The sequence below is a fragment of the Homalodisca vitripennis genome, chromosome 4, assembly GCF_021130785.1.
Source record: "Homalodisca vitripennis isolate AUS2020 chromosome 4, UT_GWSS_2.1, whole genome shotgun sequence".
In the NCBI taxonomy this organism is placed as follows: domain Eukaryota; kingdom Metazoa; phylum Arthropoda; class Insecta; order Hemiptera; family Cicadellidae; genus Homalodisca; species Homalodisca vitripennis.
In genome coordinates, this window is record NC_060210.1 from 146,515,501 (window position 1) to 146,542,797 (window position 27,297).

At 33.8% G+C, this 27,297-nt stretch overlaps 1 protein-coding gene across 1 annotated transcript in view; it reads right to left on the reverse strand.

The window, feature by feature from the left end:
• Nucleotides 1-23,107, reverse strand: part of LOC124360265 (fatty acyl-CoA reductase wat-like) — a 35,372-nt gene extending 12,265 nt beyond the window's left edge. The window contains exon 1 of the mRNA XM_046813715.1: nt 22,991-23,107. The gene's annotated coding sequence lies outside the window, so the exon portion shown is untranslated. The remainder of the gene's footprint in view (nt 1-22,990) is intronic.
• Nucleotides 23,108-27,297: the final 4,190 nt, after the last annotated feature.

Below are 27,297 nucleotides of genomic sequence, written 5' to 3' on the forward strand. Positions count from 1 at the left end.
ATGTGCCAAACATATTCTAAATTTTATGCAAATTAGCTGTTTGATGGCAAAATTAATAGTTATAGTTTCTTGGAATCAACATTTAACAGATGAAAATTGAAATAAAGTTAATAAGAACTAACAATAACCAACAATATAAGATCATTCTTGTAGTACTAGTTTGCTAGTAGTACCTTCATACTTCATTAGCTCTATTGTTATTGTCTAGAAAATAGCATCGTATTACTGATGCATCGGTATCTTCAACTATTACACAGGCAATCTAACATTTCCTTATGACTATTTATTTAGTATTAGAATCTAGTTGACACTTCGAAGAATGGACGGAAGTAACGGGCCTTGTACCTCGTCTCCAGCAGATAGTCCGGTGAGGACGATCGTCCGACATCCGCCCAGTACGATACCCGTAACAGTGCCCGGGGGAAATGCTCTGATGATGTAAGTGAAGTAGAACAAATCGGTGACGAAATACCGTCAACCTTTTGTGACGTAACAGATCCGGAGCATGGATTTGTTGCGCGTTGTCACCTCTCTTTTCTCTATTTGGTGGAACTACTTGAAACAACAGAGCTCACGACACAGGGTAAAAGTTCAAATTATATAAACCATTTGAAATTTGGTAAAAAGCCACGACGGGTCAGCAAAATAAAAGAAAAAAAGAAAGTCCTTTTATCTTAACATTCTTTAATAATGAATCATTACAGAAAACTGAACACTACTTTTTTAACCCATTGTGTTTAATGTGGACATGGGGAAAAAATATAAGTTTTTGATTGTTCAAAGTAAGATTACGGTTGGAGCGGTAAAGTGCCATACTGAATACAACTAGTAAATATCATTCAGCATAGACCTTCATTGAAAGTTTTAAGAACAGATTTATCAATCCAACTAATACAGCAGAAAATAATGAAAAGGAAATATTTGGAAACTACTGGAAATAGTTTATTTCCTTAAAGACGTTTAGTGACAATTTAAGAAATAATATACTGACAACAATAAGACTAGAAGAATCGGATCTCCAGAATTTTGACAGAGCATAACAAAACCAAGACCACAAATTCGTCCGATATATAGATAGCCGCCATTAAATAAATAAAAAACGTTTAAAAAATCTCTGACATTTTTACAACATACGTGCTAGAATGCGGCAGATACTGAACATACACAAGCAAAAGAACAACAACAATACAGTTTCATTTTGTTTTATAAATCTGTTACAGTTAAAATTTCTAGATGAATGTATTTGTAGAGTGATTATGTTGTAACTGATGTGATAAGTAAAGGTTGAACAGAAAAACAATTGTATTATTGATTACTAAGAAATTCAGCTCAGATTTTATAACACCCCGTTTAGACTTATTTTAATACGCCTACAAGCAAGAATAACTTTGACTTTCTAAGTCGTTACATCACTGTTTCTAATCTGTTATTTGGAATTGGGATTAGAGATTTCTGATATAATGGTACTTACGCTTATTTATAATACTCTTCATCAGTAATTATTTAGAAAGTAACTTAGGATATTGTCATCGGATTTATGGGGTTATTTTTAAATGTTTGCATCCTGTGGTCTGCTCCAGAGTCCAAGGCTAAATATCGCGTGATGGTTGTGTTCCTAAATTGATAAATCTTGTAAGAAAACTAGCCTAACATGAATGTTGGTGATTTACACATGTGAACAAATCTATCTCAGCTTAGATATCTTTTGGATCAAAGTTAGCCGAGTGCATTAGAATCATTTGCCAACTTTTGTATATCTAACAGGACATCGGAATGGTACTTGATTTCGAAAACCTCAAGAGAGTGACCGTGTAAAATCAATATCCCTACTGTGAAGTGTATGTCTTCATTAATACAACGTGTCCTTAAAACGTATTTCTTATCCTTGGGACACAAATAATACATCAACTGACTTTTTATTGTCTTATCGTAACAGCTGCTAAAAACTGAAATATGGACTCAGCCATGAAACATCATTCAACATAAGAAAACTTTTAATTTCTCGAAATTAAAACTTTCATATAGTTTATCTGATTTTAAACAACAATACAGTACTCATAATTATTAAAATGGATTAGGAAGCTGTAGATTTACAATGAATGGGTAGTTTAGTAATTAACTCCCTACACCAACATATTTCTTACCCAGTGACAAGCCTACACCAACATATTTCTTACACAGTGACAAGCCTACACCAACATATTTCTTACCCAGTGACAAGCCTACACCAACATATTTCTTACCCAGTGACAAGCCTACACCAACATATTTCTTACACAGTGACAAGCCTACACCACGACATTTTTCTTACCCAGGGAAAAGCCTACAACACCATATTTCTTACCCAGTGACAAGCTTAGGCTACATAAAACTGTAGAAAAACATAGCCTTAATATATAATAAAATGATTATTTCATATTTGTATACTTCACAAGCTCCTTAGAGGTGTATCATTTCGACTAAAGACAAGTTAATACTCTTGTTTTAGTATTAAGAGTCAGTTTATGTCTGAAAGTATCGAGCTAAAATGTACGGTATTATCAGTTTAAATATTGAATATACTATACGCGAAACAATAAAACAACAAATATTCAAGTAAAAAGTCATTACCTTCATTACATCTTATGAATGTTGATTTATTCATACAATGTATCTAATGTTGTGCAAATTACAATTATCCCAATGCATCACACTCGTTAAGGTTTTCATACGCAGGTTGTTTATTTTTACTCGGGTTTTATCTCGTACGTCAGTATTTTTTGTTGTGGTAGGTTAAACATTGTATTTGTTCGCAACCATTTGAAATTTAAATCAGGATTAATAAGTGAATGCTATCTGTCTGATTAGAATGTTTCAGAGTTATAGAGAGGCCTTGATAGATCATTTATTTAATCACTGCATAATTATGTTTGCTTCGACGTGTATGGGAACTGTAACCTTCCACGGCGATGACGTCCAGAGAGGCTTTCCCCAACAATTGGCCGCATGCAGCCGTCATCACAGCAGAGATCTCGCGGACTCATCTTCGGTTTATGACCGCGACCTTGAGCGAGCGCTGCGGCGACCCCGCTCGGTTATTCCTGTGACGAAGCTGTTCTCAAGAAGAGAAGGTTCCATTATACTATAATCTCCTTCGTTTTTGTGATTCAAGCTATTATTTTTTTTCGAAGTAACGAAATGTTTGCTCACAAGGCACAAACGGAAATTTAAAGACGTATTATTCTTTAAATTTGAAGATGAATCTCATAAAAGTATTTCATTTTGGGTGAGTTGTGAAAATACTCAAAAGTGTATTGTATATGTATAAAAATACTAACTGAAAAGTTTAGCCTACATGTTAGAACGTGGTTCTAGCTACACATGCTAAGCTTGGTTCTTCTTAACTATTAGCCTACGATTTTAGTAGATTAAATATCGTATTACTGTACCCCCTCCCCTAAGATAATTAAGAATAAAAAATCAAATAGTTTAATTTCATTCTATATTAATTGTATTTGGTGTTGATTTTAATAGCACATTGCTCCACGTAACCGAATTCACAACTTTTGTAAACTTCAATATTACTTCCTTTTCCAGGATCCGACTTTAGCTTCTTTAATAATATTACCGTTGTCTGTCTGTGTCTATACGATAATTCTGGATAGAAAAGTCCTGGAGCATTAAATTAGTTAGCTTCCTTTTCGTCCAAGATCAAAGAGCAGTTCAACGAGCATACGTCAGCCCCTACGTGCAATAAATATTGGTAGAAAATGCCTAGAGACTAAAACCTTGGAACAGTTCGTGATCCAAGGATGAACCCTATTGAGGTTAAGACGTCAAAGAGCAGTTTACCAGTCTCTCAGTCGGTTTAGGTGATAACTGTTGATGGAAGATCCTAGAGACTTGGAACTTGGTACATTGGTTTCTCTAACAATAATGATAAAACGAGCTTAATTTACCCTGATTGAACGGGACATCGAAAAGCCCGACAGAACATAACGAAAGTATCGTCAACCAATCCACCAAAGGCACTAATGTCACAAGGCAAATGTTTAACGACTACTCAATTGTTTAAAATTTTGTCTATTTAATGATTTTCTCGTTCCTATCTTGAGTTACAAAAAAATCCATTAGTAGCCATTAATCATATCTTAAGAACTAAACACCTTCCATTAATCTTCGAAGGAAGTAAATGTGTTAGACGTTTAATATTGTACTTACTGCGCAAAAATCAAAATGGTCGCCACCACAACCGGTTGTTTACATATGAGTCTAGACTTGTACAGCCAGCGCGGCGAGTAAAAAACTGGTGAAGGAAACTTACATAGAATTTGCATGATGGATGAATTTCTACTTGTTGTCTGTACGTTAATGGCTTGTTAGAAAGCTCTACATCAAGTTTATATCTCTGTTTATCTATGTAAATATCCGCATTTATAGTATATGTTTTCCCCTCACGTCTGTACTCGTTGGGTGGAACCAAAGTCAGGAGTGGTAGACACCAGACACCTGATCGTGAAGTTATAATCAAGCAGCCTTGTTTGTCTTGATCACAGTCAAGGCCTAAATAAGTTTTATTAGGCTTTTATTACGCCAAGTTGCATTTTTGGCATTACCGTTTGAATAAATAAAGGCCTATTAAAATTAACTCCCTTTTATATATGGTATGGTTACATAATGTACATATTAAACGAATTAATTATTCTTACGACTTATAAACAATTTTTATATCTTATATATATTATATATATTTTTATATTTTTATATTATATTTTATATTATAAAAATGGCAATATCTGTCTTGTTTGGCATTTAACAACGTTAGTGTTTTCAAATAGATGTATATCGTATTTTATCCTCTTCTGACGCATCTTCAGGTTTCAGATTGCTATACATTTAATTGGTGTTATAAGCGGTACTGCTAAGACTTGTGAAATGTACTAATTGAAGCTGAGTAAAATTATCTTTCATTAATTAAAAAATTATATTTCATCATTTATAACGAATCCGTTTCTTTTAATATTTCATACACAACGATTTCATTACTAGAAATGATCGTTTGTATGTGTATGTAATGTATGAGACCCAAAATTTCAAGTTGACTGGGTTGACATTACCTTGAAATAAAAAAAACCTCGGATTACACGGAAACGTATATGAGACTGTAATGTGGGAGGTAGGCATCATATATGGTGACAGGAACCATTGTGTAAGGACGAATGCACTGTAGTATGGCCATGGCGGGGGGGGGACGCGTGACGGCCAGCCAAATGCTGCCTTGTTTGTTAGTAATAGAAATTAGCATGGAATATCGGGCACTCAGCAAATGTAGAGTCCGTCATTTTGGACATAACGGCCAGCGGGTTGTTCTAGTCACAAGTCCTCAGAAATTGCATATGCATTGCATAAGTTCATACTTGTGCAGTCACACCGAGACCTCCAGATATGCATCCATATTGCATCTGCGTACTGTGCGGCTCCGGAAGGGACGTGTCCGTACAATGCTCGACTGCAGCCGTGATCGTGTTTATCTCAACGTCACAATCATCTAATCACAATGTAATAGGGAATAGGGAAAAAGCATACTAATGAGTTAAGTGCGCAAAATAATCGCTGCTTTATAATTCTTGGAGCAGAAAAATATTTCCCAGAACCATTTACGGAAAGCCTTGAAATCCTAGGAATTAAATTACACCGAATGCTCTCTATTGCTTGTTAAAGCATAAGGTAAAAAATGAGTAAATCCTCAGGTAGACTAATTATGTGAGTGTGGAAATATAACAACTTGCACAATATTAAATAAATTACAAAATGTAATAGACAATTTAATCACAATTTTTCAACTGTTGGCGCATTGAAATTAGAACATTAGGAGTTTGTGCTGCCTCGACATCTTTTTGGGAACGATCCGTTTACGGTATACATAGATATTTTTGGGGAAGGCGATAGAAAATTTGTTATTTATCAGTTAAAGTAATAAGAATACTGTACTGTATACTCGTATGGTACTGTGATCAATATACCGCGTTGGTGTTGGACGCAACATTTCTCTCTGCGCTGTATAAATAATTTATTCGGTCTAACCTCTGTCTACAGGTCGTATATTTTGATCGGTGCGATGAACTCGGAAGGACTCAATAGTTAACTCACCCATCTCCTGCTTGATTACAGCAAAATATAACTCTTCTCCGAGACAAATTAATAAACTCAAAATCATTGTATTTTTTACTAAACGGAGCGACTATAGCTTAAGTGATTTTGAGTGTCTTACAATAATATAATATAATTTAAAGGACATTTGTGAAATCACAAGATGATTCAAAGATGAAAACCCACCTTTTTAGGTTTGTAACTGTGAGATTAGGAAATGTGTTATCCACTACATGCTTAACTCAACTAATGGACACTAGTGTATCAGTGTAACAGAGCGGAAAGTATTGAATACTAATTTTCAGAGATTTCCGTGTCTCGAGATCGAACGATTGAAAAAATATGTGATAAGACTATATATATAAACATTTTCAGGTATATCTCTCTAGTATTTAAATGCACGATACACTTGGGAATTTACATTCTGGGACAACCCACTCTCTAGAATTTCACAACATATATTTAAATTACTACTTTAATAGGACTGCCCTGCTATTGTGTTATACAGTACACTAAAGCCGTCTTTGAGATTGAATGACCTGAATTGAATGAAGCTGAAGACTAAGGTATCTTATTCCACCTGATCTTTTGAGGCATTTACTTTTTTTCGCTTCCAATAAGTAATAGCTTTCGGCATCTAGGGATTCTCGATCTCCTAGGAGCTCCCATTTTTAAAGCTCTTGGTTTCTGGTGATTTACGCACTCTAAGAACTTCCGATTTATTAAGAATTTTGGTCAAGGGATTTAGAGCATCTCCGAATTTAAGGCTCTTGTAGCTTCCAGGCCTGTAGAAATTCAGTACATTTGAACATCTCTGGTTTGTAGGATCTCTAGAGGTCTATCGATCTTCTTGACTTTGTATTCTTAATACAATTATACTAGTAATGTTAAAAATTATAAATGTGTACGAAATGTGTACAGAAAATGTTTACGTTAGACCCAGCTCTTCCCGTTCGACTGGCTCTAACAAAATATTCGACCTTGTATTTACTTGCTGGAGTCCGTGTCGAGTTTTGTCAAGATCCGTTAAAATTCGAAGCTAAAATAAAAACTTAGATATTTTTACACACATACTGTGCAATACGTCCTATACTAAACGTGAGTATTTAGTAACAGAAGTGTCACTAAAATATAAATGCGTGTAATAGGTTCCACCATCTTCTCTTCTGACTACATTAGAAGATGAAGATTGACTGATGGCAAAATTTAATTTTTTAGGTTTCAGCGAATATGAAAAACTTTGCTTTTATTACTTGAACCATTAAAATCATTATAAGCTGTACCACAGGACAATCAGGTTTTTGGTTTCGTAGTAACAACAAATAAATGGCGTACTTAACCAATACTCTGACTATTATCTGTCAAGTTGCGCGTTAAATCGCAGACCTATCGCTAGGACCGGTATCGCTTCCATCCAGTTGACCGGTTGCGTGTGACATTGTATAGCATACGTTTGCTGCCTGTTTATCAGGTTTTCGGCAAGCAAGGAAACCATGTCTGCACACGACCAGTTTTTAGCAGTTTCCTAATGGCCCAGTAACTGACTGGCTCTGACCTTCCGATAAATTTTACTTCCTCAAGGTTTGAACTAGTTTTTTTGGCACGTTGATTGCTCTTCGATCTAGAAACCGACAACGGTTTAAGCAATAAGACCGACATCCGCAACCGACTTCTTAAATGTTAAGTGCTACAAACGCGAGCAATAAAAAAAATAATTAGTTCCTCTTTATAGGCTACTATTAACGTTTAATTGGTATCGTATTTATTATGAATTATTGATTGCTGTAATAAACCGGTATAAATACATGAGTAACAGATAATTTATGCACATAACTATAAACTAGGTAGTACAAAACTCCATGATAGTATAGAACTACAGACACAGTAATTTTAGAAAAATGGCATGATATAGTTAGTATCTGGTGTCAACACATTCTAGTTTTAATCCCTGCCATACATTTGCATTTCCTCCCAATTCAAAAATCTGATTAGTTCTAAGTATTTGTAGATGTTATTTTTTTTTCTCGTTTTGCAGCTTCTAATATGAAGTAGTAGTAGACGATAACGTATAGGGACAGGAAAGTTTTAATCTTCAAAGCGAAATTTGTGTAAAACGGCTTCTTTAGTTCTCTGTTAATACATTTTCCTGTAAGTAGTTGTTTTAATATAAAAAGTTCTATGCATTTAGTAACATAAAACTTTTTTCTTCTTCCTAATCGTATTTAACGATTATAAACTATGAATTTCATATGCATCTCAACTTTACACTGTATGCCTACTTCTAGATAGCTAACTAAAAATTATTTCAATGATTTAAGTCAAGTTTTCAAGAAATGTTTCGTAGGAAGTGAGAAGATGTGTATGTGTTGTGTCATTAGTTCAAAATTTAAAGCTCATATTATTGCTTTCATACTAAAGATGTTAGTCTCTTTCATAGTTTGGACACTTGCATACAAATCTTCTCTGTGCTTTTTTTAACATTCCAGAACATTTAACTTTGGAGCAATAATTGAAACCATCCTTGAGCTAGCAACCTAAACGTGCCAGAGTCTGTTTTGATGTTAGGAGAAAGTCAAAGTACAGAGGTTTTGACAAACAAAATATCTAACAAATAAAACATCTTTAGTTATTTCAAAGATCAATCTATAGTTTCTGATTAATATTCTTGAACCGTTTGAAATCTTTCGCTTAAACATGCTTATTTTGTTTGATAAATATGGATACAATATCTATATCTTTAAGGGCAAAAATGGTTTTAGTCTTAAAAACACATTTCACCTCTAGCTCCTAAAGTAAGATTGGCTTGCGCACTTTATAGTCTATTTAATATTAATATTTAATTTTTGATAAGGTCTCACACTGAAACATATCACAAACCCTAATGATGGTTTCACTCCCCGTGCTTTAGAGTTAAAAAATATTGAATCTCAAATCACTGCGGCTCGAAAAAGGGCAGAAAGAAGGGTGGAAAAAGACGCTTAAGGTCTGAAAGCTAAAGAGATATAATTATGTTGCCTTACACTCCAAAACTGCGTTGCTTGTCTCAGTGTACCAGGATTTAAGAACTTGAATCGTGCTGTAGTGTACAAGAAGTTCCAAAAACCTAGTTTTTTAAAATTCCGGAGATATAGAACCTATGTAACAAAACGAATGATACAATATGTAATATAATTTATAAAGGAGCATCATAATCTTCAGACTTTTAGTTTATGTGATGCTTGAGGTAATGCTGGGATGGCAGTATTAGAGTATCAAGAGAAGCAGGCTCCAGAGATGATGATACTTCAAAGGAAGGGAGATGTTTATATTTAAGATTCTGGTGGACTTTGGGGTTCCAACACTAAAGACTCAAGAAATAATGGGACCAGGAAAGTGGAAGATAGATTAAGGACGACCAGGAGATTGAGAGATCCAGTGGCTTTTAGTCAGAAGAATCTGGAGATGTATTATATGCGTGAATCTGCAAAGCCACTATGGATAAAGAGAGAAGTGTCCAAGAGAACAGTTTGATACACGATGTTGTACCGGTACGCAAATTAAGAGGCATAATTAATTTTCAAATATTTAGTTGTTTGAAATCATAAGGATTTTTGTAGGTTGCTACTGATTCTATAATTTAGTTTTATTCCCCAACGAAGTTTTATAAGCTCCTGATAGTATTTTAAAATGAAAAAAAAAAACACGAATTAATTTCTTCATTACGAGAGGGCTTGCGCACAGAGTGGGAAACAGCAAACTGCATTGTTACAAGTATTAAGTTCGTATGACATTGATTTTGATTTATGAGTGAGTTGTAATACATTGAGGCATGCATATTAGTTTGATTATTAGCGGATTTGCTGCCTAATGAACGACCATTAATCACTATTTCGTGCGTCAAATTTAGCTTATTCATTGACTGTCCTTTAATCTTAGCTATGGAATGTAGCTACGACTGTTTTTATCACAACCTGTACCATCAGGGAAGTGGTTTGAAGAAGTAAGATCTAAATGATAATGTGATAAATAGCAAGTTAATTGGTGAAAAGTAAAACTAAGAATATTACTTGCAATTTATTTAACTCTTGGTGCTGGTTTGTGAACATTTCCATACTAGCTTCTACAAAAAGGCTGATAGGTACGTGAATTATACATATTTATGAACGAAATCCATTATTTTATCGATGGTATCTGACATTGCAAAGGAAAATCCCTACGTTTAATGAAAATAATTACATAATTATGGAACCGAGAAATAAGAACTAACTACAGAATGTAAAATGTCTGTAAATACAAACTGTACACTGGCGCCAAAGATGTTTTTACGGCATAAATTAATATTTTATAATAGTAACAATATTATTGGTTTAAAGTTCGTTAATCGACGATTGTCGATTATAATAAATGTAATATTTCTCATATTTTCCGTATTTTATATAGTATAATATTATTTGTTAAATAATTTAACGTTTGTGGGGCCCTTGTCTGTATCACAATTTTTAGATTATGGGTGAATTTAATCCTGACTTCAATAGAATGACATGCGTGGCACGCCTGTAGATTGTGATCAAGAAATAATAAGATAAACAAGTTAGAGTAAACCATGTGATTTGTTTAGTTTAGATAACGAGTGCGACAGATGTGTAGAATGATCATGGTCGCGCTTACCTAGACGACCTTGACCGAAACCAAACATGGGACTCGTGGGTCCATAAATCCAACAACACATTTAGTAAGAAAGCGACTTAAATACAGGTTACATGCGTGAAGCAGCACATTTACAACAAGTTAGTGTAATGCAATATAACACACACAAAATTTGTAATTTATTAATTTTCAACATTGATATGTTTATTAATTGGTGACTGAAAGAAGTTAAGAAAAGATCTTAATTTTGCTATAAATATGTGAATATGTTTGGAAAGCAGAGAACAAAAAACCATTACTTCCTTCCTGACGTATCAAGGCCTGCCACACCCATCAGATTCATCTGATTTACCTCAGAAGTCGTGTACCGGTAGTCGACATGTATACAATTCCTGAGTAGGGGCCTCTGATGTACAGCCAAGAGTGTATGGCACGAGGTCATCGTCTGGGTGCTGGCCATGGAATCATGCCAAGACGAAAATCTGATCTTTTGTTCATTTCAGAAATATTCCATACAATCTGCGGGAGTGCCGATGGCCGAGCGATCTGACATTGAACTTTGAGTCTGAGTTAGAGATAGCATAGGTTCAAATCTTGTCTGTGACCGAAAACTTTTTATCAGTACCATCGACCTTGTACTGTATCGACACTCCCCTTTATTCTATTTGATAAAATCCTCACACAGGTAAATGGCTCATGAGGACGGACAGAATAAGGCTTTAAAGGAGACCGGCCTCTTCTTAAATAAAATCCTAATGGCTTTTGACAACAATGGGTGTTAAAATAAAATATAACTGCCCTCCTTTGTTTTAAACACAACACACTACAAATCATCATATGGTATTAAAAGAAATGTTACGCCGGAGTTTGACATTAAACATTTGCTCAGTGTTGCCACCTTTATGGGAACTATCATGGCATCGTATAAAAACATGTTTGGCCTTAACATTCCCTCGAACGTGCGCGTTCCTTCTTTCGCGCCGCCCTATACACACACAGAGTTACATCGATGGCAAGGTTTAGGTTTGGTTTGGCAAGATCAGAGATGCAGAGTTTTTGTTCTTTTATAGCTTTAAAATAATTTAAGATACATGTGGAGATCTGATTAAAGTTCAAAACAAACACAAAGAGATCTGATAAAACGCTGATTTGGTACACACATCTCAAAAATCGAAGAAAATTACCAATACAAATGTGTAGCTTCTTCTAAGACATATATCGCCTCATGAGTATCAATTGCATGTAATATTATACGATTTAAATCCCACACATTCGTTGATCTTAGCCTAATCTAGCAAAAAGTCCGTATCAGTTACATTTCTGGTAGACGGAAGGAAGGAAGCCAGCACTGAAGGCTGTAGCACTCAATGTTTACTGAGCCCTCATGTTGGCCTCGACCTATGACCTCGGTCTCGCTCGCCCTCTCGCTGCCCACTCGTTGTTTTGACATTGAACACTGAGTCACTAAGTCTGTCAAATGGGCACCATCGTTAGCGCATTAGTCCCTGAATATATTACTTTTCAGCGTTAAAAGCTTTTTAAAACAAACTATCTTTATACTATAACATTTCTGTGAGTTGTTTTAAATCTTTATAGAACATACTTATAGTCGATATGAGTCGAGATATCCAAGGTTTTAAAACTCATGAAACTTTATTGATTGTGCGTTTTATACGGCATTCGTATTGTAACCATCTATTGAGTGAAACAGCGGAAAGTTCTTTAGATAAGGACGGACAAAGCTAATATTGAATAAATTAAAATGTTTAATTTTGTTCTACTAATTGAGTAGCTAACAAAATGACAGAGAATCACAACAAAGCAAAAATGAAAGTAACTCTCATTTAATCATTTACGTATAACATCTACATATTAAAAGTAAAATTTGAAGAACCCAACGTTATTATAACTACTAAATGAGTTTTGCTTGCGGTATAAATGATTACTTTATGATAATAACTATACTTTTTCTAAGGATTTTAATTACGATTAAAGAATACGTAGTACGTTCTCATATCTATATGGCAAGCAATAAGTAATCGCTTTATTGCCACATTGCATTTCTTTATAAAACCTAAAATAAATATGATGAGTCATCACGTTAATACTAAAAATATTTCTATCACAAAATACACTACATATGGGCACATTCATAATATTTACATTTTATAATTTGTTACTTCAGTTAAACACAATAAAAATGCTTCAAATACGTCACAAAATAAGGCAACACATCCAAGACTCGGCAAACGTTATTGTACATTAATACAGAGCTGAATGGATTTGCATGTTGATGTTTGTTTATGATATTGTATTTTTACAGGTGGAAAGACAATAAGGACAGAACAAATTATTTGGCGATAAATATCACGTAAGGAAGGATCATCCTTTTTGCGGAAGGGTTAATGATGGTTGCCTTTAAACATATAGAGAGATTTTATTACAACCAGATGATAAACTAATCCTTACAGATTGGATGGTTTTTATGACCTTTTGGTCGGAAGTAAGTACCTACCTTGAACATTTATGATATGAATGAAGGGCTGAAGTGCTGAAGCTGGTGTAAAGCTCTTTTCGGACATAAACGTGGAGCGGAAGCTGAAAGTTCGCGATGGAAGAATTCATTTAAATGGGCAGTTATTATGTGTTCGTCTAACTCAGATTTACCCTCTACTAAAATTGAAATAAAATAATTTTTAATCATTTATGATTTGAATCTTTTCTAACAATGTTCCATATATCATTCATTTACCAATGTTAAAATATTTGTTGTCGTACCAATTTAGAAAGCACTTTTATTCGTTTACGAGAAAGCTGTACATTACGATGTCAGAATTTGTTAACGATGACTTTAAGTTTGTCTTTAATTTTACGTTTAACGTTTTGTCAATGATTTTAAAGACGCATTATCAATAGTAGACTCCTGAAGATGATTTTCTAAACATAGAGATACCTAAAATTTTAAATGAAGCATAAATGACAAAGCTTGTCAGTCAAGTTGTAAATACTCTAGTGGGTGTGTTTTTTGTCCACTTTTCTCCATATTCGGTACCGCGTTTAGTAATTGAATCCACAACTTAAATTATTTATACAATCTTATTGGAACCAAGGAGGCATAGCTCCAATATGAAAACCATACGCAGCAATTATAATGTAATATATCTTCACAAAGAAGCGATCTTAACGAAATTTGGCATAGAGTTTATTGGTTAATCTCAAGAATAAAGCCTCATTTTACTCAAAACCAAAGGGAGCGAAGTCCCATGAAGGAAGCAGTGAATCAATTGACTGATATAGCTCCCTTATTATTGGATGGACACTATCCAAATTAGACATGGATATTCTATATCTTATAAAATATTAACCAGACAAACGTGATAACAAACGCATTTGGAGTCAAGAGGGTGGAACTCTAAATTGATAACAATGATTAACAATACATTCCTTGAACTTATTCAGGAATATTCCTTTACATGGCAACTTTACGGATTGATCCCAAAGTTAAATTCAAAATTCAATAAAATATGGACAAAGTGAGCGAAAACCTAGGGTAACAGAGACATGGGAAGAATGGCAGACTCTAATGTGTGGTTTCACATTAGCAGATACCTACTTTAACATTTATCTTCCTTAACAAAGTACAATAGACCTATACATCAACTTATTTAATGTCCTGACATTTGCAGTTAGTGGTGTAGCTTGATATTCATTGATTTGCCCGGATGTGAGTAACAACCTCGATATGGCAGTACCAAAAGTAGGCCTACCGGCAGGTATAAACCAACCAAAAGTTAATCCGCCTGGAAGGCAGTAGTAAATTAAGTATTTCTCATTTGGATGGAACATTCAAAATTTGGCATAAACTTTATATTGTTTTTGTTTTCACTATGTTAATATGTAGGCTATGTCAGTATGGCCTTATGGTTTAGTCTTAAATGTGATAATTAACACTCTTGTTCATGTTTATATATAATCGAAGCCAAGAACGTAGCCAGAAAAATATTTTGGGGGGAGGATCCTGACAACTGATATTTTCCTGTAGTGGACGGGGAGTAAGGCCCCATTTTGTTTCTTAAAAAGTTCTTGACTAGTTTCATTGTTTAGAACGATCTTTCAGCGGAAAATTTCAGTAATACTAAATTATTTAAATAATAATAATCATTTGCCAAAAAAGTCATTGAAAAAAATAAAAATTTTGGGGGATACGGACCCATTGGACCCTACGTCCATGTTTCGAAACAAAGCTCCATAGTGAAGATATTTTCAACAAAACTGTTCTGGAACCATTTTATTAATTAAAGGTCCTTGACAAAATTATTAATAACATTTGGAAAAGCATTCTAATTTATGTTTTAACCTAGGGGCTGACACCATCTATAACACATTGGTCTATTGAGAATATGTATTGGTCGATTGAACCTTGATATTATAATATGGATTATTCTAATATAAGGATGTAGTTGTAAATGACTGTGACCAAATATGAATAAGCATTTGTTCTTCCTTAGTTAATATATGCGATTAAAAGAGCGTATATTTAATTATGGTGTTGAATAATTGTTGCTTCTGAACAAACGTTTACGATAGTTAAATTGAAACCAGACCTCCACAATGAGATGCGTGACACGCCTGGTAGTTGTGAACGTGAAATAATGTGTACATCAATCATCCTGTTGTCTATAAGTAGTCGATGACACGTGTTCGTAAGATAATTAATTTTAAAACCTTCATTTCAAATAAATAATAGCACATTATTTTACCTTGTGAGTATAAATAGCGCAGTAGTTAAATTGTCCACGTATAATTTTCTTAGTTTTATTAGCGCATTTCAAATACACATCAGTTTGTTTCATAATTTATTTGCTTTATAGGTTATATTTCTTTTAATATTTATAAGTTATTCCTAGAGCACATAATAGTTTAGAATTTTTAAATATAAATATTAAACAAAAATATACACTGTCATGTTACTCTCATTTTTAATACATAGTTTTAAAAGCCATGTTCATTATGGTTTTGTATCAGGCTAAAACTATTTTTTTCTTTAGTGACAGACCATATTAGAGTAGTTATGACTGATTCATGAACGTATTGTTAGAATAGTAACTGTATAACGATACAACGGAGTATCGAAGGACCCGACAGAACGTAACGAAAGAAATAGCATGCACACGGGCGGACAGACGGATTGGTCTTTCACTTTTTGATCTTAAAATTAACAGAGTTCTCCTTTGACCAAGAGGTATCTAGGTACCAATTTTCAAGTGTCTAGGACCTTTCTTTTATCGGTTATTGCACAGGACTAATGGATGGACAGATATATATGAACTACCCATTAACCTTTTGACCTCAAAATAAATAGGGTTCTTCCTTGGATCTAGAGGAACCTAAGAATCATGTTTAAATTTCTAGGATTTCTATCAAGTATTACCGCACAGACGGACGTAGAATTGAAAGACGGACAGCGCACGACTTCAATAAGCCTAGTCGCTTCTTAATAATTCGCATGAAATACAATGTTCTAATTACAGTAACAAGTTTTAACTGTATCGTGGTTAATCATCTGTATATTTTAGTACCATAAAATACCAGTCATCAGGCCAGCTTAAGCAATATAGAGGCACAAGTAATCCATAGGTTTGGCCATTTTGTGTCACCTGAGCATTAGCAAAGCCTATCATCACTCGAGGAGGCTGGAAAAGTTTCATTTCCGTCTCTCTGACTGCCCGTCTGTCTGCTGTCGAAAACCAAATGATCTACAGTCTTGAAATTTTGGGTTAGTAAATATTTGTATATTGGTCTTATGGGTTTTACGTTTTGATTTGATAATGACAACAAAAAATAGCAAACTAATTTTTTTAGTAAGTCAAATTAAATAGGATTTGAACATGTAAAATTTTTATGCATACAGTTAAACCAAAAAATAATAAGAGTGGAAAGTCGATGCAAAAAGTCGGTGACAGGATTTTAATTTCAACGCACTCTTGCGCTGTAGTACTTACCCTCCCTAGCACTGCTCACCGGGAGGCAATTTGAACCATTGCTAGAAAACCCAACTTAATGAACAATAATCTTAATATATCTTGTTGCAAGACATTATATTGACAAAAGTCATTCATTCGTAGACTTTAAATTGTGCATCACGAGAATCTCGAGAGTTAAATGAATTAATTGATTAGAAATTTAATATACAACCTCAGCGAAGCATATTACGCGACACATGATCGTGGGGTATTCCTACCTTGTTTTAATTGGCTGAGCGTTAGCGAAGCCTATCACTAGAGGGGCTGGAGAAATTTCCATTTATGTCTGCTTGTCTATCCGCACAATATTTCGTAAACGAACTAATCTAACTGGTCTATAGTTTTTAAATTGTGCATGAAGCTTATTTTCTACATGAGGAATATACTTAGTTAGATTATTATTATGGTACGTGTGGCACTCCATGAAATTTGGCTGAAATATAACCGTGATGGCAACGAGAAAATACGTAATTCTAATCATAAGATATCTTAACATGTGATATATTAACACATATAGCCCAACGAGCCCATACACATACGTGGTTACTAGGTGTGTAGACTTTTATTATACACTGACATGAAATCAAATGTAATTGAAAAAAACTCTGACTGTATCATGTAACAAGATATCTCGAGAAAGATTTCATCTGTAGGCTTGAAATTTCATTTCTACATAGACAAGGATGAGTTGTATGATGCTGCAAGTCCAATCATGGAATTTGCCTGAGATAATTGAAACCTATCACGATGTGTCGGTAGGCTGACACAATTTCCATTTGTTTGCCGGGTGATGTATAAGCTTCTTTGCCGTATAATTTTCTGTCATTCAATCTGTCAATATTGAAATAAGCTATAAATGTTGCATTGAACATCAGCGAAGCCTGGCGTAATGCTCTCTTACATTGTTATAAACATTTACATAATATTTTTCAAAAAGCCTCTCTTCCTGTCAAAGAACTTTGGTATTTGATATACGAGTTCTAGACACATGCTGTGTTTCTTTTCAGGGACCACTCCATAACTTTCTGTGGCCAAGTCCATAATCCAAATATGTACAGTACAGTGCCTATACAAACATCCGATCTATGTATTCTTGCTTCACAAGTGATGCCTCTCTAAAAAAGTCATCTATAGTTCTATACTCACAACAAATTAATTATGGCATTATTGTTATCTGAACGGAGAACTATTAATTATCAGAACTCTTTTTCTTGCTGAGACCTCTGTCAGAATTTTGATAAATTGAATAAAGCTGCAATTAATATTTGTTTTAAAAGCTGAAATTCTGCATTATAATACAATGGTGCAGACAGCGTATAGCGATGAGTATTTAGTCCTTCAAAGGTATTTGAGTGGTTTCACATTTTAAAAGTTGTCATGAGTCTCTTAACGATATTGCGAGAAGAAGCAAAAAGGTAATCCGAGGGAAAATCTTGAACATGTTAAAACATTTACTCGCTGAAAATTAGGAAACTCAAACTCAAATTAATGGCCAAGCAGGTCGGTATGGGTATTGGTAGGGCACACAATATTGTACACTGTACATAATATTCTATGGGAGAGGGAATTGTGTGCAAAATTTGTTCTCCATTACTTTGTCACAAGAGTAGAAGAAGTAGCGAGTTGAGTATTGGGGAAGAAGTTGTGCAATGGGGTGGCAAGAGCCAATTAAAAAAAACATTACTGGTGATGAGTACTATAAAAAACATTAATGGAGGGATCGTACTATAACACCATGAATCATTAACCCCAAATAGCTGAAGGGATGAATCCATGTAATGATCCTTTAAAGATGCGTGCTATGACATCATTCTGGTAACACTGTTTTGTTACGAGGAATTTATCTTCAGGGAATTTCTATCCCTTGCTGACAGTAAGTATTCTAAAAAGACGTGTTATACATCTGTTTAATAGGGTTTGCTGTGTAAGGATGGATGTGTGTGAAGCAGGAAACTGGTTTCTGTTGCATGGGAGCTGCGTTGTTAGGTAGATTTAGCAGAGAAAGTCATTGGGCACCTTCTCATTCTCTTGATCTCGCGTATGTAGAACACTGAATACTTTTATTCCATTTTCAGTACTGTAAATGTTTTTATATGAATATTCCTGGGGCTATTTGTACGCACACTAAGAATTATTCTTTTTACAAAATTACCTTTTACTTTTAGTTCTAAATATAAAGATTAAACACATTTTGTTCCTTTTTGTTTAGTTTTATTAATGGATTAAGGATGTATGAAAAGTTACTGTTCGAGCATCTAATGCTAACGAGGTAGTTTGTCGGAATATTGATAATAAAATTCGTACGTAGCCTATGTATAAGTAAATTCCGAAAACTGAATATGACGTTGTATGTTCGTGGTAATTATTTATTCTTGTAGTTGTTTTATATTGGAATGGAACAATACAACACGTTCATTCAGTTTTATTTAATAATTAATGGTATGTAAATAACGTTTTCAAGTATCCAAAAGAAAACGAAATTGTAAATACATTGTAAATAATATAGCTTGATAAATAATTAATAATAATAATAAATAATTAACTTGATATTGTTGGTTTTTTTTTTAATGAAATGCTTATTAAACATACAAGGACCATTAGGATGTACTGTTGAAAGAGGAAAATAATCTTAAAACTTTAGTTCAGAGAGATAGTTTAGTCTTATTTGATAATAGTGCGTTTTCACACATTTTGTTAATTAATAATTTTTCCATTCACTTATCTTGACGGATTTTATTTTGAATTTTAAAATGTATAATTAATTATGTGCTACAATGTATTTCTAGCACAAACGATATTACAGTTTTAAATATTTTTTATATTGCAATAAAATAAAAGCATAGGAAGAAAGGGTACCGTATGAATACTCCATAAAAATAACATTACGATATGTATTACAATTAGCTATTGTTAACGACTAAGTTGGGAAAGCAAGTCGTAATAGGTAAGTTTAAATATTACATTAGTTAAAATTATTTGAAATACTCATATTACAAAAAACCAAGAACACACTGGTTAGATATTTTTGTATTTTTTAAATATGATAATTTGAATATTTAATTCTTCGATAACATGAGGCAGCCATACAACATAAGAGTAGACATCAACGAATGTCACGGGAATGATTAAATTATTGCCAACTATCAATATCTAGGTTCCAGTGTAACACAAACCTAATCACCATTTTATTGTGAAAATACTATCTAACAATCTTATAGCAAAACGTTTATATTGATCGTGACCCAATTAAGATCTAAAATTGGATGAAATAAGAATTTTTCGCCTACTGTAAGGCACGACGACGAGCTTGGTTGTATTAGTTCTAGTAGCCTAAGGGGGTAAAGGGGAGTTTTTTGATATAGAAAAATATAGTTTTATAGAACTCTAATTTAATCCATCATTCATAACTTTTTCGATCACACAACATCCTGCTAGAACCAAATAAAACTCACATGCATGTTGATTTCAACATTTAAATATACTTCAAAAATATTTAAAAACAAAAAATTATTTTTTTTGTAAAATTTCTAAGAATTCCTTAATTATATTTTCTTAACAATCAGAAGGACTACATTTTTCAATTAATTAAAAGTACCAGTATGAACTGCAGTGTAACGTTGACGTCATACAACCACTTTTCCTGTAATTAATTTCTTCTATTGTAATTTAAAAGTAACTAGTAGCCTAAGTAATTCAAGTTTTTTGGAGCGGCGTCAGCAATACTACATCAAAGACAGCCTCTATAAGCTATGTTTGTACAGTAGAGCTAAAACCACAGGGACGTGTGAAAAGGGTTTTTATTAGTTTGAATATTTATTGTAGTAACCACTGTAAAGGATATTGTAGTAACCACAAGGAATCACAGTGTGCTATTTACGTGATTACATAATCGTCTGTTTACTTATTGCGTAAATCACAGGACACTTTTAAGTTCTTAGGTAAAATAGGCGCTGTCAAACTATTCACACCACTGACAGATTAATACGCTACAAAAGCCACTCAAGGGGGATATAAGAACACAGAATTCAAGTGCAGTATGTAAGAGAGTCAGTAGGAAGAGTATCATTGTTTAAACATTTAAAAGTTATAATTTTTGCAATTTTATTTCCAATATGCTGGTACATTATGTACGTATATACTTTCTTTCCCATCAATTATGTTAATGCAAATGTCAAGGTAAGCTCAATTTTAGTTTTTCTTAGTAAATTGGTGTTACATATCATCGGTTTAATTTTTCAGAATGTTTTTGAACATTCCAAGTGAATACACCTTATTTAATGTTTAATTTCAATAAAACATTTTGTAAATTTGTAATTTAAACATGTTTGACAGTTTGTAGATGCTCGCTAGTTAAACAACGAACAATCATAAATATTGAGGCGGAATTTTGATTTAAGATGTTTTAAAACATTAGTATTTGGTTTAGCAATGAGTTGAATAAAAAACTGTTACATAAGAAGATTTGCAAGATTAAATTTAAAGGAAAAGTTTTCTTTTTAAAATCCGGCTGCAGTGAAATAATCTTTAGTTTCACCCTAAACAACAACTTTAGGTTTCAAAAATATTTTGCCCATAATTTTTAGGCTTAATTATGACCAAAAACCATCCAAACGCTTTTTAGTTTTTCTTGTAAAGCGTATAGTTCTATATTAAAATGATGAAGTACAAAACTTTATAAAATATCCTTCTTAGTAATCAGAAAAAATAGCCAACAAACTATAAAGGGCTTGGATGCTTAGTAATTCATTTCTTTAAAATAAGACATCTCCCATAGTTATACAAACTGAATATAAGACCGTAGTGTTTGAAGTTGAACATTGTTCTAATGGGGATAAGATCAAGATGGCTGCCAGAACAGCCGGCTCTTAACTATATAATTATACGTGTAGCTGGTGGTATCACGGGACGAGACGTCTACTCTATCTCCAAGTGTTTTTTCTCTGTTATCCATATTTAATTAATTAATTCATCCCAGAGTCTGTATATAATTTATTAAAAATCACTTTTTCATAACGTCAATTTCTTAAGATGTTTTTATAAACACGGACTATTGCTGACTGAATATTCAGTATTACAAAATTGCGTGTTTATTACATATTAGTATGCAAGGTAGCGAAGTATTGCACTATTTCGTGTATAACATTAGAATAGCTACAATTTTCTTAGAAAATAAAAAAGACATACCATTTTCTTTAGATTAAAAAACTGTACAATTTTAAACAAATATTATGGTAATTAAAATTAGTATTTACAAAACAAAAAGTGAATACTAAAAACACTGTTTACTACAATTCATACAATGCCATCGGTAGAACTCTAGAAATAAACACTAATAAAAGGCTTATTCAATTTTAATGTCGTTTTACTATTTAACACTTTAATATTATTTCAAATGTATACTAATCAATCACCTCTGTACAGTTCCAAAAATATGCATTTATCGGATTCATGCCTAATCGTGATGCAAACTATTAGGTTTTCCCACAATAAAATCAACAAATCTTTCTCCGTCAGAAACACTGTGTGAGGTGTGCGAAATGAAGTTTCCAACTTCAGTAATGTGTGAATATTTTAAAGGAAATCTATAGAGTGTAAGCATATTCGCGATAGTTTAATGGCCCTTCAGTATTGCACCTCGAAACAAATTCCATGCGTATTTAGATATAGTATATCAAATACACTGTTTCCTCTTTCTAGTCCTGCACATACAGGGTGTGAAGAAAGTGACTTGTGTTGGGTACACGGTAACGAACTGAACTGTTTAATGATTACCATAAAACAGTTGCTTTATTGCATATAGTCAATTACAACATCTTTGATTCGGTTACGCTGGCATTTATACTGAGTTATAAAACCTTTGTTAAAATTCTGTTTGTAATTTTAAATGCTTTTATTAATATTTTTGTAAAATCGTTATTAATTTGTTTATCTAAAGTACTAAAATCGGCATGTAATGAATGATGTGATATTATTTTAAACTTGTGAATTTTCAAAAAACTTAAGTATAAAATTACCGGTTGCCGTTGGGAACTCGTCGGTGCAGTATCATATAACGATAACTAATTAAGCATTATTAATTTTTTCGACAAGAAACAATTTGATTGGTAAATTATAAATTAACTTCTGTTATATGACTGTACGATTGTGGAAGCTGAGCAAGTAAAATTAAGGAAACCAATGAAGCCGAATGACTGCTTGGTAGGTAGGCTCACCTGAACGGCGTAGTCTACTCCCGGTGAAGCTAGAGACGGACTGACGAACTGACGGCACGGCAGACCGCGGCTGTGGGGCTTACCTCCTGGGCAAGGCGAACAGGTCACCAACCATTCCCTCCAACCTGCCAACAACGCCACCGTGCCGCAGCAGCCACCGCCGGCATACGTCACTCTCGTTTTTTAAGTCAAAACATCGTTTTGTCCCTTGGGTGGAAATTTGTGCAAAAGGAACAATATCAATTACAGGAAAACTAGTTGCTTTGTTGATAAGAAGTTCATAGAAGATCTGGAAAAGGGGTGAAAACGTTATGCTGCTTTAAAGTCAGGAATTTGGGAGATGTGAGTTATGTTTTCGGTATTCATACGTTATAGGCCTACGCAAAGTGTGCATTTTGACTGGCCACTACCGAGTCATCAGAAAGTACTAATTAACTAATTATTTTACAGCAAAGGTTAAAGTGGTCTTTTACTTAATCTTGATGGAACATTATGTAGCCTATTTTGTGGCGTGTTATATGCGACGCAACGTTTCAAAAAGTTTTACTCCTGATGTGTCTTTGATAAGCTTTATATATTTTTAAACTTATAACTGCTAAAGGGAAAATTACTTAGTGTAACAGGTTGTGTTGTATCTGGAAACACTACAAGTCTGTACAGAGAGATCTGTAAGGAATTTTGGAGCTAACCACCTCATTGGGAAATTATAACTATTTTGTTTTTAGTACCAAAAAGCTGATTTTTCTACGTAGGACAATTTCTTGCTGTAAATGAATTTCTGATATCCCAATAAAGGCTTTGTTAACATGGATAGCAAACATTGCATACGTGCACACTCAACATGGATATTATTACAAAGCCCGGGTATGCATACGTTTATTTAAAATGGTAAATGGGATCTCGGCTAACGTAGGTACTAATTATTAGTAGTCGGATTTGTCTATGAGTCAATGAAATCAGATCAAGATATAAGTGATTCGTAGCCTACATTAAACTGTTTATACAAAGTTTCTACTATTATTGTTTTGATATAATTTTAGTTGCATTGCTTATCTGGAACATTTTAATTAAAAAGAATATTTATGAGGTTTCCGAAAAGGTACTTCTGTCACCCAATGAATCCAGATGTAGAATACAAAATCACAAAAAGGTTTAATTTTCTACACCTTTTCGTTGATTACATTGGAAAGCAATTAATGAATGTGACAACTGTGTGTAAATAAGTGTGTTTCTGACAATTTGTTGCATAAAACTCGGTGAAACACTGCAGATTCTTCGGAATGACAGAGCCGCATGTATATAGAGATAAAGACATTTTTATCACAAAAATTTGTAAAGCTGAACAAATAGTTTCACTATGGACTCAATGTTGAACAGATTATTCACTATAACTTTCTGGAGTAGAATGTTTATGTTAAAAATAATTTAATTACTTCTTTTATGGAGACGAACAGCTAAAACAGTTGGTAACTACTGACGCTATACTGCCTCATCCTTCTACGAGCCTGAAATAAAGAATTTTCGCTTTTATTCATTTATACCGAAAAAATCATTTTTTTTCATTTAGGACTAAGGATTTATAACAATGCATCTTCTCCAGCAAATCAAAGAAGTGTAAGAGATCAAATATATTAAATCTACTAAGTGAACTACAATGAAGTATGCTGAGATGATTTATAGGGAAGGAAAACTATGAAGAATCGGGGTTTAGTTATGGAAGTGTCTACATGGAAGTAAGTGTCTTCCTTTGTCTTGTCTTTGAACTTTGTTATTTGACAATAGCTTTCAAGATTTCAATATTTTACAAATATGCCGTTACCACATGTCATTATATACGAGTAAACAGCAATTACGTATGCACAACTTCAAGTAAAATGCTGCCTGACTCAGTAACAGATACTGTGATCAAGCACGCAAATATAAATGAAAGCGAGGTTGCACCGTGTGGTTAGCAATACCACAGATTAGGTGTAGGCCTACACTTACCTGAACAAGTCTCTGGTGCCTATTATTAATTCATTTCTTTTGCATATTGCCCGATCATTTTACGTCCGATTTCAGTTTTAATTGATTCTGAAACACTGATGTCATGTTTTAAAAGCGGGTTTTATCTGTTTAAATTATTTATATGAAATTTTTTAAATTCATTACACAATTTCTTTCATGTGTAGGTTATTTATAAACGGAAAACAAACATTTTTACTTTTTTTTAATTGTTTTCGTTTTATTCAACAAGGTACGAGTACGCTACACCACTTCTGGCGTAACAAGCTTCGCTGATATTGCATGCACAATTTAACTATAAAAAAAATGTTAAAATTTCATATGTATGTACTCAATTTATTTGCTAATTTATCATGTGAGTTTTTCGTATAACTTGGTTGACCATAAAACCAATATAAAAATATTCGTAACGCTCAAAAATTCTCATGTATCAACACACCATCATATAACATAGTGTTGCTTACAAAGAAATAAAGCTCTATACAATATTTTAAAATTATAGGTCAGCACGTTCCAGAGATATCTTGCAGACAGACAAACAGAATTAACATTTTCCAGCCGTTCAAGTGATAGGCTTCGCTAACTCTTAGCCAATGAGAAGCGAATGTTCATTTTCAATGCGCGCGCGCGCGCGCGCGCGCGCGCACACACACACACACACACACACACACACACACACACACACTCACACACACACACACACACACACACACACACACACACACACACACACACACACACACACACACACACACACACACACACACACACACACACACACACACACACACACTTCGAGTTGGGACTGAAATAAAGTTTTATTTAGAGCAAAGCACAGATTTGTTTGCTGTGCAAAATGGAGCAAATAGATAATATAGCTAGGTGGCAAATAAAGAGAAATCATTAAAAACATTAAATCGTTAAAAATCTGGAAAATACTGTATAAAAATAATGTACTCAATTCTTTCTATTTTAAAACTCTCGTTACATTAAATTACTCTATGGCTGAGCGTTAGCGAAGCCTAATACTCTAGGGACTGGAAAATATTTTACTTCTATAATTATGTTTGTGTACCTTCTCTACAAAACCTGTACACTTGAAAGTTTGTATAGAATTTCACTACTACCTCAAAACATATAACATCATCTTTTGGTAACTTTGTGTGTAGACTAGTACTCACATAGTAAACGAAATAATATAACGGTAAGCTATGTTAAAATTGTGTGCTAAAATTTTATTTCAGCGCACTCTTGCATTGTAGAAATTTCCCTAACTACGCAACTAACTAACCGGAACTGTTATTCATCTCGACAATGATTCCATCTGTGGACTTGAAATTTTGCATGAAACCTTATTACTATATATATAGCTCTACAGTAGTGTAAGTCCAACCCATCGATGTATAATAGTACATCGATGGGCCAACCATGGGATTTGGCTTGCGGTTCGAAGCCTATCACTCAGTAGGCTGACATAATGTATCTTTTGTCTTCCGGGGATATGTTAGAATAACTTTTCTATATGACTGCCTGTCTATCTGTCCGCAAGGCATCGCGAGAATTAAGTAAGCTGTAAAGTTGAAATTTTGCATGAAACTTAATTACTATATATATATAGTTCTACACTGGTGTAAGTCCAACCCATCGATGTATAAGGGCCAACCATGGGATTTGGCTTGCGGGTCGAAGCCTATCACTCAGTAGGCTGACATAATGTATATTTTGTCTTCCGGGGATATATTAGAATAACTTTTCTATATGACTGCCTGTCTATCTGTCCGCAAGGCATCGCGAGAATTAAGTAAGCTGTAAAGTTGAAATTTTGCATGAAACTTAATTGCTATATATATATAGTTCTACACTGGTGTAAGTCCAACCCATCGATGTATAAGGGCCAACCATGGGATTTGGCTTGCGGTTCGAAGCCTATCACTCAGTAGGCTGACATAATGTATATTTTGTCTTCCGGGGATATGTTAGAATAACTTTTCTATATGACTGCCTGTCTATCTGTCCGCAAGGCATCTCGAGAATTAAGTGAGCTGTGAAGTTGAAATGTTCTACGTACCTCAGCGAAGCCTGTTACACAACACCTGGTATACGTACTCCCACCTTGTCTTATATTAATACAACAACAAGTAACACCTGTTTACAAACAGGAAAGTTGACGTAACTGAGTAAAACTGTATTATTAAATGGAAAAGTACAAAATTAAAATAAGTATTAAATTAAATGTGCCTGTACTTTTTTGCACCTCGGTCTAGAATAGTAGACGCAAGTAGTGTGGTCATCTATAGTCAACA